Source organism: Helianthus annuus, chromosome 9 (assembly GCF_002127325.2).
Source record: "Helianthus annuus cultivar XRQ/B chromosome 9, HanXRQr2.0-SUNRISE, whole genome shotgun sequence".
NCBI lineage: Eukaryota > Viridiplantae > Streptophyta > Magnoliopsida > Asterales > Asteraceae > Helianthus > Helianthus annuus.
In genome coordinates, this window is record NC_035441.2 from 9,600,421 (window position 1) to 9,608,238 (window position 7,818).

Consider the following 7,818-nt stretch of genomic DNA (forward strand, 5'->3'; position numbering starts at 1 on the left):
GTCTCCGGTAGTAACTGGTCTGCAGCCTTCACTGTCGAATGTCATGCACTTCTAGAAGATTGAGCTTTGCGTTTTGACGCCCTTGCGGTTCTTTCTAAATATTCCCAATCATCCTCTTCGTAATTCGTACCAAACGTACCATTGGATATTGAATTTACATCTCTTGCATCTTCATCTGTTAGGCATTCGTGGAATGTATTGATGAGCTCCCACAAATATATCTCATGATGTGGACAGTTCTTGAGCATCATTTTGAAACGATTGAACGCTTCATGAAATAACTCACCGGGTTGTTGTCGAAACCCTCGAATATCCTTCCTGGCGTTTTTAGTACGCAAATGAGTATAGAACTCATCTAAAAATTGTTGTTGCATTTCGCCCCATGTGAAGATCGAAGCTGACAGTAGCGAATGGAACCATTGCTGCGCTTTGTCTTCAAGTGTGAATTGGAATAGTACCAATTTCACATCATCAACTAAGAAACCTTGCCTGCTGATTGTGTTGCAACGTGCATCATATGCAGCAATGTGTAAATATGGTTCTTCATGTGCATGACCATGAAACTTAGGCAGACTGGATATTGATTGCGTTCGTACTTCGAATGACCGCCCTCCTTGTAATTGCGGGATCACAACCGGTGATGGGTTGTTAACTATAGCAGGCCTGAAGTGGCTCTCTATACCTCGAACTGGACCTTAATTATTTCTTCGCGGAATTCCTTCCGGTAAAATCACCGGTCGGTGTAGGTTTCGTGGCAGCGGTCTTGCCTGGCCCTGCATCTGAGGTACCGGCGGTGGTAATGGAATGTCCACCACCGGCCTTCTCGGAGCAGGCTGCTGATTGAGTGGGTCAGGTTGATGATATTGTTGTGGTATCTGTTGTTGTATTGGCGTTGGTTGCACATATTGTTGATACCCTACATTCCCTTGATTGACTCTCTCGGCTGCACCCAATCCGACTGTTTGCCTCTCATAGATACCCGTGTTAACCACTTGTCTCTCTTTTTGACCCACGTAGTTATCATATTCCTCATAGCCATCATCAAAATCTCCTGAGTTATTTCCTTGATCATAAATGGTCGATCTATAAAGATTTGGCATTGGCTGACTTTGCTGTGAAATAACTGGTCGAGCGGCTGGCGGAATTGATGTTGCATTAGGTGCTTGAGTTTGACTCGGTAATGGAGTGTCAGCAGGAATGATCCTAACATAAGGAGACGACTACTGTAAATTAACAGTCTGGGTCGTAGTTGGGTGTTGAAGAGATGTTGTTTGGGTGGAAGTTGGTTGATTGTTATCAAAGTTTGGGAAAAAGGTTGAGAAGGATGGTACTGGAGATGTAGAGGTAGGTTGTGTAGATTGCGGTTGTTGTGGTGGAACTGGTATGGTAGTGTTTGGTGAAGGTTGGGTAGGTGTTGGCGAGAATTGTTGTGGTTGTGAAGTTGCGGGTTGTTTCTCCGGTGTTGCTAAGTTCTCCATTGTCTTGAGTGTTGATGTTGGTGATTGAAGAATCTTGTTCTCACGATGTAGTACTCTCTTTGTGTGCTTTACTGGTCTCTCGATCTCTGGGTCGAACACTAATGGTGATGACTTCGCGGAATTCCGAGTATGATGCATACACTTCCTAGATCACCTGCACAAACAAAAACAAGAAAACCTCGCGTAAATCCGAACAAAACAGAACAAACTAAAAAGACATTATTTTTTGGATTTTTGTATATTTAACTCAACTAGAACTTAACACTAAGCACTTTGCGCACGCCTCCCCGGCAACGGCGCCATTTTGATGTCTGTCGTTATGGACATGCAAAAACCTATTTAAACTATTAGTATAGAATAAGCAGGGTATCGAACCAAGGGAGGACTGTGGAAAGTGTCGTAATGAAAAGGATTGATTAAATATTACTGAATGAGAAAATCAGTTTGTTTGATTTTGAGAAATAGCTAAATTAACGAATAATAATTGTGTTTTAAATCAGGTTCCTCCAGATTTCAGGTTCTACAGTTAACTTCAATTATGTGTTTAACCGTTACCTACATAGACATAGGTGTTAATTTTAATTCATCAATTGTGATAACCAACGACTAAGTACTCCGGTCAATACATAACGGGAGGTTATCGAATGATTATCAATTACAATTTACAAACCCTAACCTCATGCCAAATATATCCCAATTACTAGAACTCTCGGGAACTGAATGCTTAGAAATTAAGGTTTAAATAAACGTAATTGTTTACAATCAAGAAATCAAATCAATGGTGAAAAGCATCGAATGCTTAGATAACCAGGTTAAAACGATAGTGTCAACACATAATATCAATCAACTTACAAAAACCCTCCATCCGGAGGAAACCACAAAAAGTTTAGCCGCTCATCTCGCACGAAGAATCTTCAAAAGCTTGGATTGATGATGAATTCATGATCTTGGTTGATGATTCGGTGTGATGAATGATGGATTGGAGTGAAACAACGTCGATCTTGATGCCCTAGAGGTGCCTGGGTTCGACTTGGAAGATGAGATAATCATTGCCCACATTAACCAACCCTAATATATCATAAAAACCCTTAAATTTGCGTTTTTCCGTAACCCAAACCGTAGGCTACGGTTTGGGAACCGTAGCTTACAGTTTTAGAATTCTGACCAACATCAGCACCCAACCGTAGCTTACGGTTGGTGAACCGTAGCTTACGGTCGGCAGATTCTTCCAAAGTTGTTTTCTTCATAACTTCTTCGTTTTAGCTCCCTTTTACGCACTGTTTTCGCCCACGTTTTCGTAATTCAACCCTCTATCATGCCATCTTCTAATATCTTCATTTTCAATCCACTAACATTCCCCAAAACTCATCCAATCTTCGTATTTAACCTGCAAAACATCATTTTCTCATAGTTATCCAATTCCACACATATAAACAACCAAATATGCATAAGATTAGACATTAAACACATATAAATCACATTCCTAAACCCATCCATCACATCCCCACACTTACCTATGCTTGTCCTCAAGCAAACCAACTAGAAGTAGTCACCACAGTAACAATACCTCTAAACTCCCTAACCGGTTCAACCTGTTCAGTCCCAAGTCATACCCATCCCATAGACTGACACAATCGAGATTGACAGTCTGACAAGTAAATGATGCAATTTCAAAACTTAAGACTTGTCTATCTAAAACTAACATGTTTACAATTAACCACACGCTACACACCCCTCACAATGTACTCTCCTCTCGGGTTAATATCTGGACTAGCGTGTAATGTGCTAGTACATAAACACTCCAAAAAGCAAACACGAAATCCTGCAATCATAGGCTTGTATGACAATCTAACCTCCACCGTATCATCTAACATGGCACAAATCAAAAGGACTTTTGGGTTTTGGGCTTAGGGTAAAGGTAGGAAAATATTTTGTTTTTTAGGTTCTTTTTCTTTTCTAGTTGCCTCACAAACAATAACCAAACCGTGATAACTTTATTCAAACACAACTTACACTATTGGGTTGGTTTCTACCCAAGAACATAGACGATATTCACAACACTTATATTTTTGTTCTTTTCTTTTTCTTTTTCATTTTCCTTTTTTTCTTTTTCTCTTCTTTTTTTTTCATAACAATATCATCACGGTCGGTTTTTCACAATAAACAATGAGCGAACAAACGAAAGGTAGTTAGGCTCAACAGGGCTACTAAAGGAAATTTGGTGAATAACACAAAAGAAACACAACACAAAAGGGTGTGACAGGAAATCCTACTGCCTTTATCACACATGTGCACATGTCAAACCCACAGTCTCAGCATGCATCGAATCATACAAGTTCTAACACAGAATGACACGTAGCCTACACTCAACAAATGAATTCATCATATAATGTATCATATCCATCTACAGGCTCAAGATCTCACCAAGAAAAGGTAAAAAGGTTGACGACATGTAGCATATGCAATTAAAACATGTTACCCCTAGATAGACATCTCTTTTCACTCATTTTCTATAAAAACACTTGTCAAACCTACTCTCATGAAACTTAAAGGGACATCCATGACAAGGGACTAATCTAGCTTACTACCGGTAAGAAGCCTATTAGTGATTGAAACTTCAGGTTTTCGTATCCAATTAGCTTGTTTAAGGCGATGAAAAATTTTTAAAATTTTAAAAATTTTCAATTTTTACCAATTTTCATTGATTTCAACCACTTTCAATCTCTTCAAAGCTTTATCCACAAATCCCTTCCCGGGCTCCCCCATCCCCACACTTGGGATACATTGTCCTCAATGTATGGTGCTTTTAATATATAAGCCCGGGAAAACAAACCAACAATCCTAAATAAGCGGCTAACTCATCACAAACAAACCAAACGACACACATCCCATAAACAAAACAAAGTTTTACACCACCAAAAACAACAAAACACACCAAAAATAAGGTAAGAAAGATAAACAAATGCACCTGATCATGTGTCTGTAGTGATGTTGTTGTTGTGCTTTAACCAGAATAGACGCATTCCATCGATTCTTTGATATCTTACCAGGGATGTTGCGAAACATCCCCACACTTGAATTATTGCATCCGTGAAGATAGAATCAAGAACCTGTCAAAACACAAACACAACACCAAAACAAAACAACACAAAACAAGGTACACTGCTCTACATCCTCGGGCTGCCTCCCGAGAGCGCTAAGTTTTAGGTCTTCAGCCAGACCGTACATGATGTTCAAGGTGGTTCAGCTGCACGTTTTCCCTCCCATGTCTCTCCGTACATATCCATCCAGTTTTTAGGGAGGGTCACCGTTTCACTTCGGTTGGGGTTAACTACAGTTTCATTACCCCATCCAAACCTACCATCAGGTGGTTTTCCTCCGCCAAATGGCTTTCTCACACTTGACTTCTTCACCCGATATCCACTCGCCTCTAACCTGTCCTTTGTCACACTTGAATCATGTTCATTAGTAGCAACTATGTGACAAGCATCATTAACAGGATCGTAAGATATAGTTTTTAAAAACACATTAAAGTACAACTTACGATTCTTATAGCTCATGGTGACCATTCCGCTTCAACAATCAATCTGGGCGTTCGCGGTATATAGGAATGGGCGACCCAAAACTACCTGCGGCTGCTCGTATGTAAGCGATGGTGCATAATCGACAACCATAAAATCAACCGGGTAGTAAAAATCGCCAAGTTGGATGACCACATTCTTCACAACCCCTCGTGGTTGTTTCAAACTCGCATCTGCGAACATAGCCATGCTATCACACGCTTGTAGCGGACCAAAGTCATACTGGTCATACAAGCTACCAGGTAACACGCTCACTCCTGCTCCATAGTCCAGCAATGCCTTGTGGATTTTGAGCTTCCCAACTCTGATGGAGACAACCGGCTCCCCCAAATCAATTCCACTTTCTTCCACAACCGCTTCATTTAGACCTGCAATCACATTCGAAGAAGACAAACCATTATCATAACAAGTATTATTAGGAACTGGATTTACCCCACTGATCAATGTACTCCGTGGATTCTTGGGATTTGGTTGAGTATCACTTGGCAGCTCCCCTTGTTGTTGCTTCAGCTCTTTCACATCGGTTGCAAGTTGGGCCATTTGTGTGGTTAATGATTGAACGGCTTTATCTCGCATCTCCTCCTTTTGAGCAAGATTTTTCAATTCAAGCCTTTGATTTTGTAAGTCAAGCTGAATTGCTTTCAACATCTCCATCATATCATTGTTCCCCTGACCACTGTTCTGCTGGTAGTTTCGTTGGAAACCCGAATTATTACCCCCTTGATAATTATTTTGGTTCCGAGGCTGATAATATTGGTTATTTACTTGGAAACCCGAATACCTGTTCCCACTACCCTGCATCATATTCACCTCATCCAGATTACCGATAATGCTAGGGCACTGATCAACAATGTGCCCTATATCCCCACAATGACCACACAACGGGTATGGTCCCCAAGTCTCCGGTAGTAACTGGTCTGCAGCCTTCACTGTCGAATGTCGTGCACTTCTAGAAGATTGAGCTTTGCGTTTTGACGCCCTTGCGGTTCTTTCTAAATATTCCCAATCATCCTCTTCGTAATTCGTTCCAAACGTACCATTGGATATTGAATTTACATCCCTTGCATCTTCATCTGTTAGGCCTTCGTGGAATGTATTGATGAGCTCCCACAAATATATCTCATGATGTGGACAGTTCTTGAGCATCATTTTGAAACGATTGAACGCTTCATGAAATAACTCACCGGGTTGTTGTCGAAACCCTCGAATATCCTTCCTAGCGTTTTTAGTACGCAAATGAGTATAGAACTCTTCTAAAAATTGTTGCTGCATTTCGCCCCATGTGAAGATCGAAGCTGACGGTAGCGAATGGAACCATTGCTGCGCTTTGTCTTCAAGTGTGAATTGGAAGAGTACCAATTTCACATCATCAACTGAGAAACCTTACCTGCTGATTGTGTTGCAACGTGCATCATATGCAGCAATGTGTAAATATGGTTCTTCATGTGCGTGACCATGAAACTTAGGCAGACTAGATATTGATTGCGTTCGTACTTCGAATGACCGCCCTCCTTGTAATTGCGGGATCACAACCGGTGATGGGTTGTTAACTATAGCAGGCCTGAAGTGGCTCTCTATACCTCGAACTGGACCTTGATTATTTCTTCGCGGAATTCCTTCCGGTAAAATCACCGGTCGGTGTAGGTTTCGTGGCAGCGGTCTTGCCTGACCCTGCATCTGAGGTACCGGCGGTGGTAATGGAATGTCCACCACCGGCCTTCTTGGAGCAGACTGCTGATTGAGTGGGTCAGGTTGATGATATTGTTGTGGTATCTGTTGTTGTATTGGCATTGGTTGCACATATTGTTGATACCCTACATTCCCTTGATTGACTCTCTCGGCTGCACCCAATCCGACTGTTTGCCTCTCATAGATACCCGTGTTAACCACTTGTCTCTCATTTTGACCCACGTAGTTATCATATTCCTCATAGCCATCATCAAAATCTCCTAAGTTATGTCCTTGATCATAAATGGTCGATCTATAAAGATTTGGCATTGGCTGACTTTGCTGTGAAATAACTGGTCGAGCGGCTGGCGGAATTGATGTTGCATTAGGTGCTTGAGTTTGACTCGGTAATGGAGTGTCAGCAGGAATGATCCTAACATAAGGAGACGACTGCTGTAAATTAACAGTCTGGGTCGTAGTTGGGTGTTGAAGAGATGTTGTTTGGGTGGAAGTTGGTTGATTGTTATCAAAGTTTGGGAAAAAGGTTGAGAAGGATGGTACTAGAGATGTAGAGGTAGGTTGTGTAGATTGCGGTTGTTGTGGTGGAACTGGTATGGTAGTGTTTGGTGAAGGTTGGGTAGGTGTTGGCGAGAATTGTTGTGGTTGTGAAGTTGCGGGTTGTTTCTCCGGTGTTGCTAAGTTCTCCATTGTCTTGAGTGTTGATGTTGGTGATTGAAGAATCTTGTTCTCACGATGTAGTACTCTCTTTGTATGCTTTACTGTTCTCTCGATCTCTGGGTCGAACACTAATGGTGATGACTTCCCGGAATTCCGAGTATGATGCATACACTTCCTAGATCACCTGCACAAACAAAAACAAGAAAACCTCGCGTAAATCCGAACAAAACAGAACAAACTAAAAAGACACTATTTTTTGGATTTCTGTATAATTTAACTAAACTAGAACTTAACACTAAGCACTTTGCGCACGCCTCCCCGGCAACGGCGCCATTTTGATGTCTGTCGTTATGGACATGCAAAAACCTATTTAAACTATTAGTATAGAATAAGCAGGGTATCGAACCAAGGGA

General features: G+C 41.4%; 2 non-coding genes across 2 annotated transcripts; both read left to right on the forward strand.

Moving 5' to 3' along the window:
* The first annotated feature begins 219 nt into the window (after nt 1-219).
* Nucleotides 220-326, forward strand: LOC118482416. Its single transcript, XR_004868456.1, has one exon. It is a non-coding gene; the product is annotated as a small nucleolar RNA R71 (small nucleolar RNA).
* Nucleotides 327-6,176: 5,850 nt separating this feature from the next.
* Nucleotides 6,177-6,283, forward strand: LOC118482516. The gene has a single exon (XR_004868550.1). It is a non-coding gene; the product is annotated as a small nucleolar RNA R71 (small nucleolar RNA).
* Nucleotides 6,284-7,818: the final 1,535 nt, after the last annotated feature.